This window comes from Phyllobates terribilis, unplaced genomic scaffold (genome assembly GCF_046119375.1).
Source record: "Phyllobates terribilis strain yellow unplaced genomic scaffold, ASM4611937v1 Scaffold_2__4_contigs__length_985480577, whole genome shotgun sequence".
NCBI lineage: Eukaryota > Metazoa > Chordata > Amphibia > Anura > Dendrobatidae > Phyllobates > Phyllobates terribilis.
In genome coordinates, this window is record NW_027362762.1 from 113,477,338 (window position 1) to 113,502,035 (window position 24,698).

At 42.0% G+C, this 24,698-nt stretch overlaps 1 protein-coding gene across 5 annotated transcripts in view; it reads left to right on the top strand.

The window, feature by feature from the left end:
• The window catches only part of FRY (FRY microtubule binding protein), a 444,805-nt gene that overhangs the window by 173,404 nt on the left and 246,703 nt on the right, over positions 1–24,698 (top strand). The gene's annotated exons all lie outside the window — the stretch shown is intronic.

The window sequence follows — 24,698 nt, forward strand, 5'->3', positions numbered from 1 at the left end:
AAGTGAAGAGTCTCCGTGAGCTCAAAGAACACTGGATTTTGGCTGTTGGAGCTGAAAAGAGGACATCGGTAAACCGCGCGCCTACCGGCGCGCGCATTTTGATGCTTTTTTTTTAAGCTTTTTTCACTGTTTTCAGAACATTAACAGTAAGAACATGGAAGAGTCCAGGAGCCATTTGGTGAGCTGCATATCCGGCTACATGTTCACAGACTTGCCAGTGGAAAAGCCAAACTTCACATGCCAGAAATGCAAGCTTGTGTCCCTGTTGGAGGAAAAGTTGCGAAATCTAGAAGAGAGGTTAACTACCTTGAAAATCATTAAGGAAGGTGAAGAGTTCTTAGACAGAGCAGAATTATCTCTTCATGATTCAGAAAGAGAAGAAATTCGAACTGCACCTGACGAAACAGAGGAATGGAAGCATGTGACCCAGAGAAGCAGGAGGATAGAGAGGCAGTCAGCACCTATACTGCTCAGGAACCAGTACCAGGCTCTCACGCAGGAGAACCAGGAAGAAATACAGCAAAATAAGACTTTGCCAGCAATGAATAACCTTGTAAGCCCTCAGAATCCTCCTGGATGGAGAAAGAAGAATGTTGTGAAGAAAAAAACGGAGAGTGGTGGTCATGGGGGATTCCCTGTTAAGAGGAACAGAGGCTGCTATCTGCAGACCAGACATAACCTCAAGAGAAATGTGCTGTCTTCCAGGAGCAAAAATTAAAGATGTGTCTGACAGGATATCAAGACTCTTCAGACCTACAGATCACTACCCATTCCTGCTAATACATGTGGGGACAAATGACACCGCAAGAAAGGACCTGGAAACCATCTGCAGTGACTTTGAAGACTTGGGCAAGAAAGTGAAAGAATTGGGAGCGCAGGTGGTCTTCTCATCCATCCTCCCAGTGGATGGCCATGGAACAATGAGGTGGAATAAGATTCTACAGGTAAACAACTGGCTATGTCGATGGTGCCGTCAACAAGGATTTGGATTTCTGGATCACGGAATGAATTACCTATACGATGGACTACTTGCTAGAGATGGGGTGCACCTTACGAAGACTGGAAAACATGTATTTGGAAATTGCCTTGCTGCACTCATCAGGAGAGCTTTAAACTAGAACAATGTGGGAAGGGAAGCAAAAGGCCAGAAAAAGCCATACAGCTGACAAATACTATTGAGATCTCTGCTACTGGAAGTGGAAAGGAAGAACAAAGACAAAACAATTTAAATAATAAAAATATGGGAGGAAGAGAAACCAATCACAAACTAAAATGTTTTTATACAAATGCACAAAGCATGGGCAACAAACAAGGAGAATTAGAACTACTAACGCAGGAAAAGAAATATGATGTCATTGGAATCACTGAAACTTGGTGGGACGATACACATGATTGGAATAAAAGGCTAAAAGGATACAACTTATTTGCAAGAAACAGACTTGATAAACGAGGAGGAGGTGTCGCATTGTATGTTAGAAAAGCGTATATCTGCACAGAGATTGAAGCTTCAGAGACTGGGAGTTCTGTGGAAACTGTTTGGGTAAGAATACAAGGAGAGAACAACGGAAAGGACACCATTGTAGGCATTTACTACAGGCCACCTGGGCAAGCTGAAGATATGGATGAACTCTTTATGTATCAAATGACCAAGTTCTCAAAAAAATATGACGTAGTGGTCATGGGAGATTTCAACTATCCAGACATTTGTTGGGAATCTCTCTCAAGTAAAACTAACAGGTCAAGCAAATTCTTATCCTCTCTTGCTGACAACTTTATCTTCCAAAAGGTAGGGGAGAAAACAAGGGGATCTGCTACTTTGGATCTAATCCTTATAAACAAGGAGGAAATGGTTGAGAAGGTAAAAGTGGCTGGGACCCTAGGAGGCAGCGATCATGCTATTATAGAATTTTGGATAACTAGAGGAGGAAGACATGTGAAGACTCAAACTTCAAGGTTAGATTTTAGAAAGGCAGATTTTAAGAGACTCAGAAAGAGAATAGGAGGGATCCAATGGCTGGATGTCCTTAAGGACAAAAATGTCCAGGAAGGATGGGAAATTTTTAAAAATGAGATTCTCAAAGCACAATCGTTAACAATCCCGAAAAGTAGGAAGAATGGAAAGCATTTAAGGAAACCAGGATAGATGAACACAGAACTTAAACACATGCTAAAAAGAAAGAAAGAAATGTTTATTAAATGGAAAGAGGGAGGCATATCTAAAGAAGATTATAATGCAGTCTGCAGATCCTGCAGGGCATGTATCAGGTTAGCTAAAGCTGACAATGAATTAAGGCTTGCAAGAGATGTCAAAAGCAATAAAAAAGGATTTTGGGGGTATGTCAAAAGTAAAAGAAAAGTCAAAGATGCTATAGGATTTTTACAGGATGAAAATGGAGAAATGGTAAGAGAGGATGTTGAGAAGGCCAAACTTTTTAATTCCTATTTTGCATCTGTTTTCTCTCAGAAAGAAAATGTAACATCAACTGATCTTCACTGTCCTTTTAAAGGAATAGAAGAATCCAAGTTATCTGTAAACCGAAAGATTGTGAGGGAATATTTAGCTAACATAAATGAGTTCAAGTCTCCAGGTCCAGATGAATTACACCCCAGAGTACTGAAGGAGATCGTAGAAGAAATTTTAGAACCACTCTCCATAATCTTTGAAAATTCTTGGAGAACAGGAGAAGTCCCAGAAGACTGGAGAAGAGCAAATGTTGTTCCTATCTTCAAAAAGGGGAAGAAGGTGGACCCAGGGAACTATAGGCCGGTGAGTCTGACTTCTATACCAGGAAAGATCTTTGAACAAATTATTAAACAACATGTATGTAAGTACCTGGATAAGAATGAAGTGATTAACCAGAGTCAGCATGGGTTTATAACTAACAAGTCATGTCAGACTAACTTAATTTCCTTCTATGACAGAATCACTGACTGGGTGGATCAGGGAAATGCTGTAGATATAGTATATCTTGACTTCAGCAAAGCATTTGACAAAGTATCTCACACCATCCTTATTGAAAAAATGACCAAGTATGCAATGGACCAGGCAACTGTTAGGTGGATTCATAACTGGCTTAGTGATCGGACTCAAAGGGTGATTGTAAATGGCTTCACATCCAGCTGGATGATTGTCTCAAGTGGGGTACCACAGGGCTCCGTCCTGGGACCTGTATTGTTCAACATCTTTATCAATGATTTAGATGAAGGAATTGAGGGTAAACTGATTAAATTTGCTGATGACACAAAGCTAGGAGGGATAGCTAATACTAGAGAAGAGAGAGAGAGGATTCAAAAAGACCTAAATAAACTGGAGCAGTGGGCAGCAACCAACAGAATGGTTTTTAACAGGGAAAAATGCAAAGTACTACATCTGGGCAATAAAAATGAAAAAAGCATATACAGAATGGGAGGAATAGAGCTAAGCAACAGTACATGTGAAAGACTTAGGTATACTAATAGATCATAGACTGAACATGAGTCAACAGTGTGATGCAGCAGCAAAAAAGGCAAATACAATTCTGGGATGTATTAACAGAAGCATACAGTCTAGATCACGTGAAGTCATTATCGGTCTTTACTCCTCTTTGGTCAGACCTCATCTGGAATACTGTGTACAGTTTTGGGCACCACATTTTAAAAAAGACATCGACAAACTGGAGCAAGTTCAGAGAAGAGCGACCAGAATGGTGACTGGTCTGCAAACCATGTCCTATGAGGAACGGTTGCAGGATTTGGGAATGTTTAGCTTGCAAAAAAGAAGACTGAGAGGAGACTTAATAGCTGTCTACAAATATGTCAAGGGCTGTCACATTGTAGAAGGATCATCTTTATTCTCATTTGCACAAGGAAAGACTAGAAGCAATGGGATGAAACTAAATGGGAGGAGACACAGATTAGATATTAGAAAAAACTTTTTGACAGTTAGGGTTATTAATGAGTGGAACAGGCTGCCACGAGAGGTGGTGAGTTCCCCTTCAATGGACGTCTTCAAACAGAGGCTGGACAGACATCTGTCTGAGATGATTTAGTGAATCCTGCTTTGAGCAGGGGGTTGGACCAGATGACCCAGGAGGTCCCTTCCAACTCTACCATTCTATGATTCTATGATTCTTCATCCTGGTATAATGTACCCTGTCCTGGGCCCTTCTTGTAACAATGTCCCCCATCCTGGTATAATGAACCCCATCCTAGGCCCCATTCTTCAAACAGTCATAGAGGCAGGTCCCCGGTGGCTTCTCCCTACCCTGCATCACAAAACTATAACACACTCCTAGAGAGGCTGGTCAGCTTAGGGTAGACAGGCAAGGGAATTGGACTCCTAAATTAGTTGCATAGTCCCAGACCGGCATTTTGAAGTATGGTTTTGTTTCGTTTTTTTCTCCGGAACAAAAAATCTGAAATATTTGGCTAAATGCCACTAAAAGGCAAAGCCTTAACTTGGCTCAAATATATTCTGGCAATGGTAGTTTTTAATTATCCTTTTAACAATTTTTGTGTGATGCCCCCAGACCAGGATGTATGCAGTGGTAAAACTGGTTCCTTGATTTTTTTTTCACAAACACTTCTTCGTGGACATGGCATATGTCTGAGCATGTATCTGGTATACATGGATGAGAATCAGGGTTGCCAATTTGCCTTTTTTTTTTTTTTCTCAACGGCGTATCAAAAAAATCAGAGACAATATTTTTTACGGACACATTGGGAAACCAGAATAAATCATTCTGATTATCAGTGATGCATGTCTACAGCCCATAATTCTGATAATACATCAGCTGCATTCACTGTAAAATAGTCAAAATGATCTGTATAAGTTTCTTCAGGTTTAAAAAAAATTTTCATTTTTTTTTTCTTTACAGACGAGGCAAAAAAGTACCCTTGTTTTTTCGGATTGTTCTGGAATTTCTGGACATTTGACAACCCTGTTGAGAACCGAGCAAATGGTTTACCTACCCCAATATTTCCAATCACAAAAGTTTCAGCTGCCTAGTTATTTCTATGCTACTTTTATACTTCCAAATAAATTGGCCAGAAATACTGACATAAGAAAAAATATTTTACAGGTGTTGTTACAGCATTAGGCCACGGCCCGACTATCAGTATTTGGTCAGGATTTTTTCCCAGGATTGGGAGCCAAAACCAGGTGAGGAACAATCAGAGAAAAGGTATAATAGAAACAAGTCACCAATTCTGCATTTTGACGCACTCCTGGTTTTGGCTCTCACTCCTGAGAAAAAATACTAATAGTGGGGCTGTGGCCTTAGGCTTGACTTGCACAGGGGGATATGGGGGATTCGGTACCCGGGCCTTGACCTTCTGTGGGATGTCACGGCAGTCGGCTCCCGGGCCCGTACACTGGGGTCACTCTTTAAAAGGGGGTTTTGTTAACATTTTTGTCTCGTGACGACACCTTTGGTTCCCGGTAATGAGTACCGGCGCTGCTGCAGACCTCCAGGGGTGATGGGATGGCAGCTGGGATGTTTCTGCTCTCCACAGGCGGAGCGGGCTCCCCGAGGCAGTGTAGTAGCAGATGGTAATGCTGGGCGTTGTAGTGCAGGCGCGGTAGCTTGGTGGAAATAACTGACAGACAGTCGAGTGCAGTCATCCGAGTTTACTCACAGTTCTTTTTAGGTTCCTCAGGTACACTGTCCAGGTGTCAGACTCCCGCGTCGCACTGCATTTGCCAGGCAGGGGTTCAACACTCCTTCAGGTATATTAGAAGCACTTAACGGGACCCCTTTCTTTATGTTCCTTCCTTGACCGACTTCCCGCGCTGGGTCTTCTCCCTCCTGCCCTGCTCTCTCCACACACAGTTCCGATCGGGTACTCTGAGATCCCTCTGGGCAACCTGGAGTTCCCGGACCTACTTGGTGACCTTCACGGCGGCTAGGGTGAGGTTATGGCAACTGCACCATGGAAGTGCGAAAGCCTCCGGTTTTTCCAGCCGAGACCTGGAGTAACACAGCTGGTCCAGGGACCGGTTCCCTTCTTGCGGCCTGATCCCTCTGACTCTTGACAGATTCGGGCGTACGGGTGCCGTCCTGCACTCACTGTACCCCCTGGGATCCCTTCTGTTATCGGAGCATTCCTCCCTTGCTCCCCTCTCACTCCTGGGCCTCTCTTGCTAGGCCCCACTATGGAGCAGAGCTCCTGAAGAGACTCTGCTCCCTTCCTCTCCTCTCCTTACTACTCACTGACTGAACTGCACTGCACTCACTAACTAAGATGGCTTCCATTTTTATATCTATTCTCTAAGTGCTTCCCTGCTCTACGTCCTCCACCCACGCCAACTACTGGTTCCCCCTCTCTTTGGTTCCCCCCACTCCAGCCAGGGACAGGGCAGCAGAAGAAGTGCATAATGCCCTTCCAGCCGGCCTGGAGTAGTGTAGTGTAGTGTTGAGTGCAGGTGTTGGGGTCCCGGGGCAGTACTCCATCCTTACCTGAAGAAGGAGATGCCAGTCCTCTGGGTGAGGTGCAGTACCTCTGTGGCAACTGAACCCTCAGGGGCGCCACAGGCTGATGGTGTCACAGATAGAATCCCAAACTTTTTTTTTTGCTAGATACCTTTTTTGAGTTGAACAACGTTTTCTACTACATTATTCAATACAGCATTGTCTGTGGTATACGAATGTGTCCCGGCCCAACAGAAGCCACATGGACACTTTTTTTGGTCCCTGTTAAGCTATTAGAACCCTGTGGGTAAACCTGTTGTGTACACAGGAAATTATTTCAGCATACACGCAAAGCAAGATCACAAATGTCGTCTGAATAGAGCTTCTAAAACTAAGACATATTGGAGTCACAAGCTTGAGCTATCTATCTATATGTACCTTGACATTTATTCTTCACATATGGTGTTACACACACCCGTAAGCATGAAGTACTTGGAACAAGTCTAGGAGTTCTTCTCTGAGTCAGTTTAGTCGAAGGGTATGTGCAGATGATGACTTTTTCAGGTGGGTATGCTCCGTAATCATATGCACTGCAATGTAAAACCATTTTGCTGTTCTTATGTTCAGGTTTTTGAGCGTCGTCTTTTAACCACTTTAGATTTCCAAAGTCGTGAGGCGGCTAAAAGAAGTGACCTGATTATTCTTCAGGCAGAAGCCATTCACAAAAGAAAAAATCGACAACCAAAGACGTTGCAAAAAAACAATCAAAAAGATGCTTTAGGAAAGAAAACGCTGGCATTTCCCAAAGTGTCTTTTGTTTTTGCTGGATAAAAATTGGTTGTTAAACCTGCGTCTAAAAGTGCACAAACCCTGAAGCTGACCATACATATGAGAGAGTTGTTGGCTGAATGGTCAGTAAACAGACAGCAATCTCTCTCAACCTGCTGTAGCAAATCCAGGTAAGCTAGAGTTAAATACTAGCACTGCAGGTCTTGATTAGATGCACCTGACTTGCTCTAGCGAAGATCAGGTCCTGTGTTCACTTAGTCAGTCTGCTGGATGGAGGAGAGTCGAGTGTGTTGCTGGTGAGTGACCAGCCAAAATGTGAGCTGTAGCTGAGAGACAGACCTGCCACTGTCTCTCTCTAAATGGAAACTGCACAGGTCAGCTAGGAAAGCTGAGCAGTCAGTTTGTGGGAGCTGCAGTCTGTTGAGTGTGAACTGTATCTGAAGTTAAACACTTCTCTTTGGCTCTGGAAGCTGCTGGAGCTCAGGCTGAATGAGATACCAAGATTGGTAGGATCAACCCTCTTCTGTGCATGAAGTTTTCTCCGGGAGAATGGACTGTAATCTGTTCAGGTGACATAATAACATATTTTTCAGATTAAAAGACGCACTTTTTTTCCCTCCAATTTTGGGGGGAAATGGGAGTGCGTCTTATAAGATGAATTGAGTGGTGGAACCTACCGGCTGTGGTCGCTGCTGCCGTAAGCTTCTGGTGGAGGCAGGAGTCGTGAGATGACTGCAAGCCCGATGCTGGTAGGATGAGGTGTTAGATGGTATGGGCGCTCCGTCGACATTTTGTGAAAACCGTTGCCCTGCACCTTCCGTACTCCTCTATGCGGTGGACTCCGGGAAAATGGTCACCGGAGGTGGCGCATGCTCAGATTGAGATCAGGAGCCGTGATTTCGGGAGACACCTCTGTCCTGCCTCCGCCAGCAGCGACCCTGTCACCTGCTCCACCAGCGCTGCCACCCCCCCTCTCCCGAGGTAAGCTGAGTATAACACGAATCGGTTTATTTAAAAAACATTTTTTTCCTATTTTCAGCCCCAAAATTTGGGGTACACCTTATAAACCGGTGCATCTTATAATCCGCAAAATACGGTATATGTGCCTGTTAGATTAACTGTTTATTTGCTGTTATATCTTTGTGCCCAGAAGAGGCTGTTTTGGGTTTTGAACCCCTTGAAGTTTTATGAAAGCAAGCATGTTTTATGAAAGCTTGTTTGGACCAAACTGCATTGCCTGTGTGAATGTGTCACGCAAGGTGTGGGAAAGACTAAGTGCAACACAAAGGGAAGAGGGAAAGGAAGCCCACACTCTAAAGAAAGGGGGGAGTGGAGACCTCCTAGGCTGATCTAGTATCATTCTGTCTCCACTAACGTCCCAATATTGGTTCTTCACCGATCACTGTACGCGTACCTCGCCCTGTCTTTCCCTGGTGTTAGGCTCTGGCTAGGGAAGGGAGGGTATGAGCACTAGTCGATCCCCACTGAACACTAAAGACAACAAGGGGGGACAAACAAGGGAAAATCGCTTAGCTTTAATTGACTCCAGACAAATGCGCACATGTCCTTTCGCACCAAAGAGGAAGAAATACTGCTCTTGCTCAAGCCTTCACAAGGGGTAATGAATATTGCTGGCACCTCCCTCTGGCACACAGCAGGTATTTATACACCCAGGCCAGGGTGTTAATTAGCCAGAGGAAGGTAGCCGCTGGGTCCTAGAGAGACAGCCTCTAAGAAGATGTGTATAATGCCAAACGTAGAGATCTCATTCAACCAACTGCAGGGCAACTGTCTGTCACTTCTGACACACCCATGACAGAACGCTACCGAATGCCTACCTGAGAGAGTGAGTCCCAACACCGCCCATATAAATGAGTGCTCGACTCAGTCAATATTTTTTCAGTGTTTTCAATGGGGCAAGTTTTGAAAGCCTTATCTGAAAATCAGCAGGTTTGGCCAGCTTTTATCTAATGTGCATGGAGTTCTGAGTTCTTTAGGGCTGAGTTGTCTGTTTGCTTATGAGTTACAGTGCCCATACACAGGAGATTGCTATCTCACCATACTCCTACCTACTCCCCTTCTCCCCCCAAACACATGAACTCTCAGCTTTGTCAATTGAACATTATTTAGATTTGAGAGTCCTCAGTGGTTGATACATTTTAATGGCTAACTGAAAAGATGGTAACAAATTGCAAGCTTTCAAGACTACTCAGGTCTCTTCATCAGGCTAGTATAACACAAAATCTGAAGAGTCACATATTTATACACAATAAGACACACAAGAAAGAAAAAAAAATGCAATAGGTAAGACAGGTGATGAAAAGCAGAGTTATTATGGAAGAAATAAACAGTTCTGGCTTTAAATATTTTAGCAGTTAATAGATAAGGAGTGTGAAGGTTTTATTGTCCTGTGTCCAGTGTTGTGATGACCTCACAGGTCTGAGAGTCTGAGGGGCACATTCCTTAGTTGATGTAGAATGACGTAAATCCATGCAACACATTCATTCCTGCTCTGAAAGTGTTAAAGGTCATCATCAGTTTATATTCTGAGACTCTCCTTTCTCTCTGAGATTTGAAGTTACCTTTTAATACTAGTAATTTCATATCTGATTTTAATGAGGAGAGGGGAGAAAGTGGCTGCAGGAGGAGCCTCATCTCCCCAGAGAACAAAACGATCAAGTGATTCAACAGCCCTATCTATCACGTGTGTCAGGTTTCATAGAAAGTCATACGGGGTCCGGCTGTAGAAGGTCACTGCGTTTGGCCTTGCAACCATCTTCATGATTCCTCTCCCTTTAGGACCAAGCAGTGATCCTCACTTTGCTTGAGGATGCTACCTTTAGGACCCAGCGGTGATCCTCCCCTTCTGCTGCTAATTAGCGCGCACTTGCTGTATCCTTAAATACACTCAGTTTCTCCAGAGAGTTGCTGGTGATAGTGTTCATATCTATTCAGGCTTGGAATTCTAGTAGTCGGCTAGAATTTTCTTTGAGTTCCTACGTGGATTGTTGCCATGTTCTCTCAAGTGTCATCTTGAAGCTAAGTGTATTCCCTTGTTCATTTCCCTTGTGTGTACTTTAGTTTGCAGTGGGGCTGACTAGTCCTCACCCCTTCCCCTCCCTACCTAGGGCCTAGCTTTAGGGTTAGCTAAATCCAGGTTTCCTGCTCGGTGATGGGTGCAGAACCTATATAGGGTCTATAGGGGAGACAGGATTTGTCGTTTGAGCTGTTTAGGGTTCTCCACTCCCCCTTTCCCTACTTGTAGGTCACCCTTCCCTTTTCCTGCCATTATACGCTGGGCTCTCCACATACCCAGCGTGACACTATCTTTCTTTCCTCCGAGATCATCTGACTGGTGAGTCCGGAGACCCCGAGCCACATCAAATGGTCGGCCAATCCCGCCAATATCAGCGGGTTCAGACGACTGTAACCTAATGTGTTTAAGAACCCTAGGCTAGATTTTGCTTCTGTCAGTTCACCGTGAGTGAGTTATCTTATTGGTGAACTAATAGAAGGTTGTCCGGATGCCCTCACTATATAATATAAAGACGTTCTCATTCGCCTAAAGATTTCAGTATTGATCATGATTACAACCACTCGGCAGAAGCTTTTCCCATTATACACTTGAGTCTCTATTCAAACCATAAGAATCAACTTGAATAATCTCTACAAGCATTGCAGCTTGTGGACTTGATGACCTGGTATATTTCTTTTAACATATTTTTATATTGTGTGTTGCTTTATTTTTTCCTGTCCCATCCAGGAATGGTTTATTTATAAAGGGTACATTATACTAAAATAAGCCGTTGTGCAGAAAATGTCTAAATTTGCTCATATTCTGGTGGATGTGGTCTTGGTAATGTGCCCTTGATATTTTTAGCTTATAAATATACTGGAACACGGCAACTTCCTTGGCTCTCTCTTTTTTCGGTGTACAAAACAAACTCGTATCAAATATGTTGTATTAAACTCTCAACTGGAAAATTGTAAAGGGGCGGACATATCACTGGTGCAGCCGCACAGGGGCCCGAGAGGTAAGGGGGCCACCTCCTACATCCAAAGCAGGTGGAATTATGCATTATGATGAGCTATTGGACTGCAAAGGGCCCATATACTGTTCTTGCACAGGGGCCATTTTTGTGTCTGTCGTTGCCCCTGACACTTTTTCCATGCTCATTTTAATTTTTGCCTGGTATATATTATATTATTATTGTTTTCTTTTTATTGCTAAACGAGTTGTAGTTTTGAATATAATGACTGAAAAATAAGAAAAAAAATCCAAATGGGGAGAAAAGGAAAAAAAAAGTTCTGCCATCATTTTTTTTTTTTTTTGGGGCGGGGGGGATTTCTACAGCATTTATTGTGCGGTAAAACTGACCAAATAACATGAGGGTTTTTTCTTTTGTTTTCTGAGACTCATTACTTTTCCCACTGATGGGCTTGTTTTTTCTGCGATACATTATAGCTTTTTATTAATTCCATTTTGGGGTTCATATGACTTTTATTTCTTTTTGTTCTTTTCATTTAGGGAAAATGACCGGGGAAAAAATAAGAAATGTTAACTTTTTTATTTTTACGACATTCATCATATGGGTTCATTTAATTTTACATTTTCATAGATTGAGCTTTTATGGACAGAGTGAAACCAAATAAGCAATTTTTTTTTTTAATTGTTGGAATGGGAAAAGAAGAGTAAATTGAACTTAGATTTTTTTTTTTTAAACCATTATTGCACATAGCTATAGTCCCTTTAATAGACTTTAATAAGCTATTGTTTGATTGCTTGGACAAAACACTCCAATATTTAGCATCATAGTTTACTGATCTCCTATGACGCTAAGCTGCAAGGGATTCGTAAGAGTATTAAGATGGCAGAAAGAAAGGCCTTGCTGCTGCCATCCCTCACTCTGGCCCTAATCCCTTATATGCCGCTGGTAGTGATTAACAGCGGCAGTGTTGGACTGGGGTGCCAAGGACCCACCAGTAACATCAACTCTAGGGCCCCATGTTTCTGCTACATGTAAATATGACTTTACCCTCATGGGTTAATTGTTGAATAAAAAAATATGCCGCCTATATCTGTACATAGTGAATGTACAGATAAAGGCATAGTGTACATAGTGAATCAAGTATATTGTGCCAAGTACTGCTCATAGAAGAGGGCGGTGGCCCACTCCCACACAGGGGCCCACCTGAGGATTCTCCTGTTCTCCTGTGGGCCAGTCCAAGCCTGGACAGCAGCATGTACTAGATTAAACAGCAGTGATCAGAGCTAGCTCCAATCGCTGCTGTAAGAGGCAGGTGCCAGCTGTATTATATATATATATATATATATATAGTATTTTTTTTTACGTAGATAAAGATATGGAAAATTTAAACTAAAACTATCTAAAATGTAAAAATATGTTTATAGGCCAGTGTGAGCGAACCCTAAAACTATACACATTATCTTTATCTGCAAGAGGAATACATGTTCACCTTCCTTACGAAGTACTTTCTCCCTAGAAGATATTGCTTTTCAAACCAATTTCCTGAACTCCAGTAGAAGACCTTCCTGGCCCTTTTATTTGATATGTTTGACCTGAATTACGGACTTGTCACCCATTGCCGCTTTAATGATTGTATTGCGTCCAAGTCTCTTTCGGATTACTTTAGATGCATCTTGATACATTGTGAGCGGGACACTGTCCTATTTCACCAAGGTGATGTTTGTACTTATATTATGTCATATATGTAAACTGCACCACAAGACAGGCCCGGAGGTAACAAATACCATGGGGTAGTACAAGAGAATTCTCTTCTTTGTTTGTTACATTTGTGTCTTTAGTAAATTTATAGTTTGTCTGAAATTCTTAGAAAATATTCCTTTCATTGTAGAGTTTTATTTTGAGAAAGGACGAGGGTGATGTATTTGCCATCGCTGTAATTCTGTTTCTTCATCCTTTGATATTCTGCTGTGTTTGGGATATGATTTCCAGGTATTATGTGAGTGTTGATGTTAAAAAATCAAATGAAATCCTGAGATTTACTGTTTTTGTTAAATAAAGTCCATTCTTTGGCTGAAGATGACATTTTTGAGTCCTAAGAAATATGTTATTTTGTTAAATGGGTTGGCACCCATCTTTACATGGGGACATGTTGTATTACACATATAACTATTATATAAATAAGCAGCGCTGTCATAGTTGGCTCAAGTCGGTGAGAGCAAAGCTGTACCTTTGATAACTATCGGCCAATATTAGACTCCCACCTTAACGTGCAGGTTTGCTGAGTGGGGAGAGAGAAAGAGCATTAGGTGCGACTATTAAATAAGTCGTAAAATTTGGTACAATTCCTATAAATTCCAGATTTGCATATCTATCAAACTATCAATTGCCTATCAGCAAAGCGACTCAAAATTATATTAGAGAGAACAAAAAGTCCATAAAGCTATATAAAAATAACAAACTTTATTATGAATACATTTAAAAACTAATTCAATACATAATCCCAGTGACAGTGGTTAGGGAACCGCTGCGAACATTGTATGGGTCTTACAATGATTTATATAAATTGCAATATACCAGTAACAACCACACATATGTATGTATAGATCTCTATCTCTAGATAGATATATTCAGTACAAATAAATATCTATATTCATATCACACCGCTAGTTTGCAGTTTTATATGTTGTCAGATATCAGATATTAAGCATGATTAACACACATAATCCAATGCCAATACTAATTGCATATGTGACAGACCCAAAAAAACATTATATATATTAGAAATAGTAAATACCCATTGTTTTCGCATGTATAGCTTCCTCATGGGGTGTGGTTATCAGTGTCCTCCTGATCACATAAATATCCAGACAATCCAATCACATGATCAGGATTCAGACCATCATGGCACACCCAGGTCCACAAGTCCGAGACCTCCAACCCATACGTTATATTTATGTATATATTTTCAGGACTTCTTACCAGATGCGATACGCCAAAGAAATTGTCAAAGTAATTCTTATATAAAGTTTAGTGCTTTATTGGATTGTCCTCCAAAAAGAATTATTGTACCAAAGAATGTGAGTAGTTACAAAGAAAATAGTCCATTTGTCCATGGTCAGTTCATTAGATTGGTTGAGGTTTGCATCTGACCTATCTTTCCCTGGGTCCTAGATTGAAGTTTTGTGTTATCTGCTTATCCATGTGTGTCAGTTTCCAAACTCCGGATCCAGCAGGGGCTGGAGCACATGTCAGCCCCTGAGTGTAGACCCCCATGTGTTAACTCCTCCTCATTTATGTCATATGGTGTGATAATATATGTGTTCTGGACTTGGCATCTGTTGACTATTTATGGCGTATAGTAGACATTACCATTCATTCAAGCTAAGTGTACAGAACTGTTACATGTATGTCAGCAAATGTTTTCATTGGGGTGAAGCAATGTACTAATAATTTTAGTGGACTAAAAGCATGACTGACAAATAATAATTATTGTATACATGCCCAGAGCGGCTGGCACCATACCGCATACTGGGCATGCGCTGTTGGCAATTTGACAATGAGTATGAGACAAGGAAGCGTAGGAGCCAAATGCGCATTCGTGCCAGTCAACATGGATACATAAAGATCTTATTAAATGAGTACAAATGGACAAAAGAAGAATTCATACATGTTGCTATGATTAGCTGGATCCCGATCATGTGATCGGATCTGCCAGATATTTATGTGATGATGCAGGCAATCATAGCCATGCTCTCTGATGAAGATATACACGAAACACACGTTGGGGTCAGTGGCTGGTGCGGTGCTGGAATATAACAATGGGTATTTACTATTTCTAATATCTATAATGTTGACTTAAGCATTATTCACGGCTTTTTTTGTTCACTTTGCAGTACTTTTTTTAAACTGTCTGATCTTGCTTATAAAATAATTGTGTCACTAATAAAGTTTTTTTTTAATTTATCAAATACTATAAATGTGCCTTCATTATATTTTATTCCTAAAAGTGGCATATAAGCAAGGCAGGTAATTTCTCAGGGACCCATAGTAGGACAATAGTTTGGGCAGCAAGCCATCATCAGTTTGGTGCAACCTGGCTTGGTGGAGGATCTCCAGTAGAAGGTGAGATCCCCAACCCCATTTTAAGAGCCACTTAAGCCCCCGTCTCACATAGTGAGATCGCTAGCGAGATCGCTGCTGTGTAACGGTTTTGGTGACGCAACAGCGACCTCACCAGCGATGTCGCTATGTGTGACACTTTGCAGCGATCAGGCCCCTGCTGTGAGGTCGCTGATCGCTGCAGAATGTCCTGGACCTTTTTTTGGTCGTTGCCCTCCCGCTGGTCAGCACACATCGCTGTGTGTGACCAGCGGGAGCAGCGATCAAGCTGGTAACCATGATAAACAGCGGGTTACTAGTAACCCGCTGTTTATCATGGTTACGAGCCTGCTAAAGTGAGCGGTAACCTCCCGCTCACCGTAGCAGAGTGGTAACCATGATAAACAGCGGGTTACTAGGTGCACATGTGCCCCTAGTAACCCGCTGTTTATCATGGTTACCAGCCTGCTCCTGCTTCAGCAGGCTGGTAACCAGGAGCAGGACATCATGGAAAGATTCTTTCCACGATGTCGCTGCTCCCCTGATCGTTGGTGAGCCTGCCTGTTTGACAGCTCACCAGCGACCACATAGCGACGCAGCAACGATCCCTGACAGGTCGTATTGTTGTCGGGATCGTTGCAGCGTCGCTAAGTGTGACGGGGCCTTTAGATTGTGCCATTGATAAAAAATAAAGTTTTCATCTGTAACTGAATAATGAGGATCCTCTAATGAGAACCCTTGGAGAAGGTCTGGAGTTGAAGCTCGAATTGTGTGAGAATATTATAATGCCAATAATAAATGTAGAATTTTCTTAATTACCATAGAATAAGTGAAGTCGCTTTAATCTTTGTACTGCAGCTTCCTGAACCTTCTTCATAACCTCCTGCTCTTTCCGCAATGGACCCAGAACTCTCCCGGAAGTCAGATGTGCAAATATAAATATGAAAGTTACGTCCAGATATAGAAACTTTCTCAGCGGTACAATGCAATATTCTTAGATTTTCTGAGCAAATCTCGAGAAATGTCTTAGAGCTGTGTCTGCTTCTTTGCAGCTATCTCCTGATGCATCTAATCTGTGGGCCATTCCCTGATGACTCCTGTTGCATCATGCGCACCACTAAGTTACCACAGCTTCATTGCCAGTCTTTTTTTTTTTTTTGTCCACAACAACTTTTACATAGTTGTTGTTTTTTTTTTTTGTTTGTTTTTTTTTTATAGACCCTTTTTGTTCTAATGTTTCTTAAGGTTTTTTTAAGAGCTTATTGAATTATGCACAGGAAATTCTTTGCTAGAATGTGTCATAATTTAATGATTCCAGCTTTTAAGGCCTCCAACATTCAATAAAAATATCTAGTCGCAGCACTGTTCCCAGCCCAGTGTTGTACCATTATGAAACCCTACTCCGTTCACAAAAACAAATACTGTAGATGAGTTATAATGTAACAACCATTGACCCCAACATATTAAATATGTATTACATTTTACATATAGGATCCCAATCCAACATTTTCTATAATCCACACCTGATGGAGACAAGAAGTAAAAAGACTCACTACAATGTAGTCTATGGGAGTTACTGACTCGTTCAAACAATTGTCGATACATTTTGGAAATTCCCACTAAAAAATTGTACTAATTCAAAGCAAATGGTTTGGCAGGGCAGACATATATAGTTTTTTGTTTAAAAATCCATTTGATACACATTTACAACAAGTATCTGTCAAAAATACTATTTTCTGCCTCTTGGCTGTATGAATTGGCTGATAATGGAGAACAATAGATGTCATCAGTTAAAGGCTGGGTCATCACACACAGAGTAACAGTGCTAATACTACATCCAAAACTGTACCTGAACTTGAACCATAACCGGAACCTCTTTCAAAACAATGAGGACCCGAACTTTTGAGCTGGAAACCTTTTATCCCCTTCTCCTTCTTCCCCCTTCTCCTTCTTCCCCCTTCTCCTCCTTCCCCCTTCTCCTCCTTCCCCCTTCTCCTCCTTCCCCCTTCTCCTCCTTCCCCCTTCTCCTCCTTCCCCCTTCTCCTCCTTCCCCCTTCTCCTCCTTCCCCCTTCTCCTCCTTCCCCCTTCTCCTCCTTCCCCCTTCTCCTCCTTCCCCCTTCTCCTCCTTCCCCCTTCTCCTCCTTCCCCCTTCTCCTCCTTCCCCCTTCTCCTCCTTCCCCCTTCTCCTCCTTCCCCCTTCTCCTCCTTCCCCCTTCTCCTCCTTCCCCCTTCTCCTCCTTCCCCCTTCTCCTCCTTCCCCCTTCTCCTCCTTCCCCCTTCTCCTCCTTCCCCCTTCTCCTTCTTCCCCCTTCTCCTTCTTCCCCCTTCTCCTTCTCTCCTCTCCTCGGGGCTGCAAACGTTGCAACGGACTTCCGGGAGAAGTCCGTGCTCGCCGTTTAGCACCGGACACTAACTGTCTGTCTGGTACGAACTCCAAACTTTTAAGTTCTGGTTCGCTCATCTCTAGTAATTGCCTTTCTGGTCACATTCTTGTTGCGTATGTGCTCCTTGTGTGCAGTCACCTATTACAGGGTGTTTTTCCTCCTGTAATCTCCACCCTCTTGTACATGACCTGTCATATTGTGCTCTTATGGCTGAACCTCTCCTATTAGTTCCCAGTTACTCTCCGATAATTCCTAATGCTGGAACGGAGCATGCTCTACCAGCGGATGGCAGTGGAATTACAGGCCTAAGTTATGAATATCACATTTTGGAGCAGTAAGTGAGTGATTACTGAAATTTTATATATTGAAGATTTTTTCTTCATACAACATTCTTTCAATAGAAGCCAAGTTGTTTACCGTAATACCCCTTTAACGTAGATATGATTTAGGTTAAATCTCTGGAGAATGTGTTCGCCAGAGCTTTTGCTGTCACGTCTTGGGTGTGTGTTTTATATCATTAGTGCATTTTTGTAATTTTTATATGATAATGACTTTGCCCAGAAGAAAATATTTTGATGTTTGGAAACTGAAAGTAACAGAAAAATATCCAGAAGCGAAACGATGTAACATAGGCTGGAAGTAGGATAAATATAATTTTCTGCCTTGAAGCTGCCCAGGAGCAACGTGTGCCCGGTCTGTATCTATAAGCTATATTCTACTCCAGCAGAACTAACGACTGATATTTCTGCCTGCTTTCACATAGTTATATTGCTATTTTAGGAATTAATTATTGTGCAGTATTAGACTGCTTTTGTGGGGGTTCACCAATGTGTCCAGCCTCCATCTATACAGAATTTGTACATGTCCATGTTCAAATTATCTCTTCAGAGAAGAAGAGGACTAGAAATCTAGCGTCACCTATTGGAAGTAGCAATCCTAAAAGTCAATATCGACTTTAACAAGCCTTGCAATATGACTTGGGATAAAAGCCAAACCAGAATGCAAATTGAGATTTGCATAATCTCAATATGCAGACACGGTGTTTTGGGGTATTGCTGTTCATCAGTGCAAAGTGTGAGATCTGATTTGGCTAGGTGGCCTGGCTGGTCACTCTACAAGGAGAAAAGTTACCCCTTACATGCCAGTCTTAAGCCTCTCACCTAGCAAAGTCAGGTCTCATACTTTGCACTGATGATGGGCAACACCCCGAAACACTGTGTCTGCAGATTGAGTTTCTGGTTTGGCTTTTATACGAAGACATATTGCAAGGCTAGTTAGAGTCAATACTGACTTTTAGGATTGCTGCTTCCAATAGGTGATGCTAGAGTTCCAGTCGTCTTCCTCTCTGAAGAGACAGTTTGCATATTTAATATCTCAGAGGAGCATGAGTGGCTTATAAGTCTCCTCACTTTTGCATGCCAGGCTTAGCTTGTCACTCTCCACAAGGAGAAACGTTACCCCTTAGACTAGACTACATGTTCATGTAAAAGTTTTGTTACTATTGCACAAGATCAAATAGGCTATGAGAATCCTCCCAGAAGCAGTAGACCCTAAGTCAGTGTTCCCCCAACTCTAGTTCTCAAGAGCCAGGATCAGATTATGTTTTTAGGAGTTCATTAGTATTGCACAGGTGATGAACTTATCACCTCACTTGGTCATGACTGAGGAAATCCTGAAACATGATCTGTTGGTGGCTCTTCTTGATAACCGGTGTTGGGGAACACTGACCTAGTGATACTAGGAACTTGAAGATAATTCCCTAATGGGATGGTCTTCTGCTGGCCCTCTAGTGCAGTGTTGCCCACCAACAGATCATGTTTTCAGGATTTTCTTAGTATTGCTAGGGTGATAATTCCATCACCTGTGCAATACTAAGGCTTCATTCAGGCAACTGTGTTGCACTTACATTTTCTATCCGCGTTTTCGCAGACTACGTACCCAATATATTCTATAGGGCTGTTCACATGTCTGTGTCTTTTCATGACCCGTGTGTCTATGAAAAAAATCAGAGACGTGTCTGGGTTTTTTTTTTCCGGCTTCACAGATAAGTGCCAATACAAGTCTATGGGTCTGTGAAAATCACTGACCGCACACAGATGGCATCAGTGTGTAGACCGTGTGCGGTCCGTGGCTCACATTTAAGAAGAGGAGAACAACATAGGAGAAGTTTTGTAATTTATCCCTTTACCCATATGTGAAAATCACTGATAAAACACTGATGGCTCGTGCACTATTTGCTTTGTGTACGTGAAAAACACGGATGTCTTAACGAGGCCTAGAAATTTCCTGAAAAACATGATCTCATTGGTGGGCTTTGAGAAGTACAGGGACAAAGCTCTGGTGATACTTTTGTACTCTGTTGGGTCAGTCTGACCCATCTTTCTATTTTGGAGGTTTGCTATCTGTTTATTCTATCCATATTCTCATTCTGAGAATCTAGCATATTGGAGGCAGGATGTCAAATGTAACATTACTGTGATGAGAAGTTTAATTCATCTGTCAACGCTGTAAAGAAACAGTATCACATTTGTTATTAAAGGTAATCTGTCATATAAATCTATATTTTGTTTGTAGGAATCAGTTTTGCCATTTCTGAGAAATCCAGAGTTGAAATCGTATGCAAAAGATCCGCAAGTGCTTTGGGGTGGGACGTTGCTCTTGCAGTTCTCCTGCCCGACCTCACTCTCTGCTTCCCCCCCCCCCCCGACTGCCTCTTGTTTCAATGACCTGACTTCTCTGACCTGAGGGGACACATCTTCACTACTGGTCATTACCAAGCCACTCGTCTACACAGATAGGCCCTGGCGCATGCACACATCGATGTGGTTAGATCCAGTACATCATGAGGACCATACAGCATATGCACAGTCAAAGGCACTTGTGCAAGATTACTGCCAGGGAAAGCCGGTCACTGATACAAGAGTGACCTGTCACTCAGACACAGAAGGCAGGTGGCGGTGAGTAGTGAGGGAGGGCAAAAGAGCTGCAATGCTCATTTCCATATGATTTTAGTGCTGGATTTCTCAAAAATGACAAAACAGATTTCTAAAATCAAGATATGGATTTATTCAGCATGAAAGCACCTGTACATACTTGCCATTAGTTTAAGGCAGGGGTGGGCAATTAATGTTCCTGAGGGGCCACATGAGACGCTGTGACTGTTGTGGAGGGCCGAACCAATAGGCTTAAATTAATTCTGCTCAGTATTAATATTAACATACAATTATATCATTATAATTAATATCACTTAACATTGAGCAGAATTAAGTATACTGACACCCCCTATGTCGTATGAGCCCACACACAGCTCCCTACATACAGTATGAGGTCCCACATAGCCTCCTATACACATGCAGACATACCATACACATATGAAAAAAGAAACAAAAAAAGAAACACCTTCTTGCTTCGCTCCTGTTTGCAGATGCGATGTAAGGACATGGTCTCACACAGATTGGTGGAAGAAGGAGTTGGCGGCTCTGTCCTCCACCATTATATTCACCGCTGTATGCATCCCAAGGATGCGGATAGTGGGGGCGACTTATGGACGAGGACATGGTGCGGCCTGTGAGCCACTGCTTCAGCCCTTCAGCTGTCTCGGGCCACAGGCCAGACTGGAACAGCCAAACGCTGGATGTGACCCATGTGCCACAGTTTGACCAGCTCTTTTTTAAGGTATAAAATCCTAATGACATATATTCCTTTTAAAATATACAGATGTATTCACCCTTAGTTTTTTATGAATTGAATACATTATCGACATATGCTAGCGAAACTCATTACAGACTGCACTTAACATCACATGTGGAAATATCCCTGCACAAGATCACGAAATTTCCTGCCACCGAACTGTAAAGTGTAGCTTGTGGGTAGCATCCAGCCTTTTAGCTGTTCCTGGTGTTCCTGTCCAACCTGTGGACCAGGACAGGTAATGGTCTGGAAACAGTGGCCTGAGGACCACACCACATGGCTGCCCTCTACCTCTATTTTACTGATATCTGCACCCTCAGGATGTGTTTCAGGGGACCTAGGGCAAGGTGAGTAGTATTTTTATTATTGTCATTCACTTGTGGAAGGAATATGTGGGGAAATCATACTGTGTTGGAGGACTGTGGGATATCGCCCTGTTTGAGGGCTTGTGGGGGACCTTATACTGTGTTGGGAGGTTTTGAGGCCATTACACTGTGCATGAGGCTGTGTGTGGGGGCCAACATACTGTATGTTTGTGGGGAAAGGGGTCCTTTGTGCTCCATCATACACTTTGTGTGCAAGGGTGGGAGGCCTGTATGATCCATCATACTGTGTGTGGGCGGGGGAGTGGGCTGTGTGGTCCATCCATACTGTGTGTTCTGGGGGATTTGTGCCTGTGGGATCATCATACTGTGTGTGCCTGTAGGGACAGCATACTGTGGGGTCCATCATATGGTGTGTGGGAGAAGCTGTTGATCAAAATACAAGGGCTCAATAATAGGTGCAATATGATTTACTGCTTTATAATTTACAGCTTTTTATAAAGTTTATATGTGTTTTGCTGCTACTGATAGGACTTTTTCTAACCTGTATTCTTATCGTAACATGTACTAGCAGTAGCATCTAGTCAACATTAATTCTGCTCAATACTGAGCAATAAAATGAATAATATAGAATGTTAATATTAATAATGGGCAGAATTAATTTCAGCCTATTGGTTCAGCCCTCCATAACAGTCACTGTTTCATGTGGCCCCTTAGTAAAATTAATTTCCCACCCCCTGATATAAGAATATATTGAGCATAGATAAGGAAGGACACATCTGTAATGGAAAATTTTGGATTTTAACATGCCAGATAGGCATCTTACCTTTTTAAAATAAAAAATAAAGAAAAGCGGGGTTTAAATATTCACTTTTTGCAATGATCCGTTACCATTTAGGATTAAAAAAAATACATGATCAAACTATATTAACTCGCCTGCTACTTCAGTGACCCCATTCAAGTTGGTCCCCTCTATTATTATACTGCAACATTACTACTACTAATGGGAACCTGTCCGCAGGGTTTACCTTCTTAAACCTTGACTCTCCACTGTTTGTAACCTAAAATTATATTTCTAAATTCCCATTGACTAGTAAATTGCAGCTCTGCATACCTATTATAATAAGATATTTTAAAAATGTCTGTGTTTATAAGCAAATGAAGGCTCGTGTCCCGTGAGGGTTTCCAGACTAAGTGCCTTAGTAAAGCTTCGCTAAGTCCACCTCTGGCCCATTGGTTAGCACTGCAGTCTTGCAGCGCTGGGGTCCTGGGTTCAAATCCCACCAAGGACAACATCTGCAAGGAGTTTGTATGTTCTCCCTGAGTTTGCATGGGTTTCCTCCGGGTTCTCCAGTGTCCCCCCACACTCCAAAGACATACTGATAGGGAATCTAGATTGTGAGCCCCAATGGGGACAGTGCCCATAAAGTCTGTAAAGTGCTGTGGAATTAATGGCGCTATATACGTGAGGAAAAAAAAATTGATTGCTGTGAATGTCTTCTTCAGGCTGTAACTATTCAGTTACTAGAATTCTAAGACTAAAAATGAGAACATGGGCAGCATGTCTGTCTTTGTATAGGCAAAAAAAAAAAAAAACTATTTTGGGCTGAGCTTGCACCTATTCCAATAACCCAAGCTGATTGTTCTGCCCACATCAGGGCAAACGCTCTGCGCATGTTTTTGGGGCGCCCTAGGAAGAATCTTATTGAAGATAAGAGTATCATTTCCAAGGGTATCAGACCACTTTTTATGAGGCATGTGGTGGGGGCAGTTCATAAGGTAAATCCTATTAATGGACCGTAGATGTGAGAATGTGGGATACGGACCATGATACACGGACAGTCCCCTTGTCTCCTTACCCCATCTTGACAACCTAATCCTTGCATGTGAGGCTGTCAAGTTAAGGTCAGGAGATCTTCGGACACTCAGTGCATCACGGTCCATACTCTGACCTTTAATGCGGCATTACTCACGTTCCCTTTTTGCTTCTATGTGGTTAGCACTGTAGCCTTGTATCACTGGGGTCCTGGTTTCAGATCTGACCAATGTCAACATCTGCATGGGATTTATATGTTCTCCCCATGTTTGAGTAAGCTACCTATGGGTTCTCCAGTTTCATTCCATCACCAAAACACATGAGGAAATTACATTGTGAGCCCCATTGGGGGCAATGAGTGATGGCAATGTCTGTAAAGCGCTGTGGAATATGTTGGTTCTATGTAAGGAAGCATAAGAAAAACATGAATCTATGAAACTACAGTACCTGAAAATACAACTGAAGCTTTTGCCTACAGTATATTAACGATGTCTGAAGCAGGAAAACAGTCCCTTGAGTTTCTTTAGCGCAAAAAGTCACCGCTACAATCCAAATAAATGAAAGAAATCTTCTGTTAGTTTTGTAAGGGTCAGAAATATTGTAAAAATTTTTCCATACTGTCAAAGTGGAAAAAATTACAGGGAAAATATAAATATGCATAGTAAAAAAAATAAGACCTTAGTAACTGAGCATTTTGTTTGTGAATAATGATCTTCTTAATAAAAACATGAATAAATTTGAGTCATTTTACAGAGAGAAAATGTATGTGATTTTTCATTTTTTTTTATTTATTTTTTTGTAGCTCCACCTTAATAATCTTTGGCTTCCATTTTACTATCAAAGTATATAACATGGCTAAAAATCACTCCATTTTACAAACCATGTCAGTATCATAATAATTTTAAGGGCTCGGTCCTCAAGGCAATGATAAGCCTGGTGATGGGGGGCGCTCACATACAAGCCTCTTTGTTTCATTGATCCTTTATAACCCACTTTGAACATCTCAATAATAGTGATGTTTGGACCTGATAGAAAGCAAAAGTCTCTTGATGTTACTGAAGTATTTACAAGTCAGATCTTTTCACATGAGCATGTGAAGCTGTTGGTGGTCTCCTCAGCACCTGTGTAAAGATGCCCAGAAACTCAGCAAAATAGCTAAATAAGGTCTTAAAGGAGATGACTTGTAACAATTTTTAAATTAAGAAGTAAAAATCTGCTC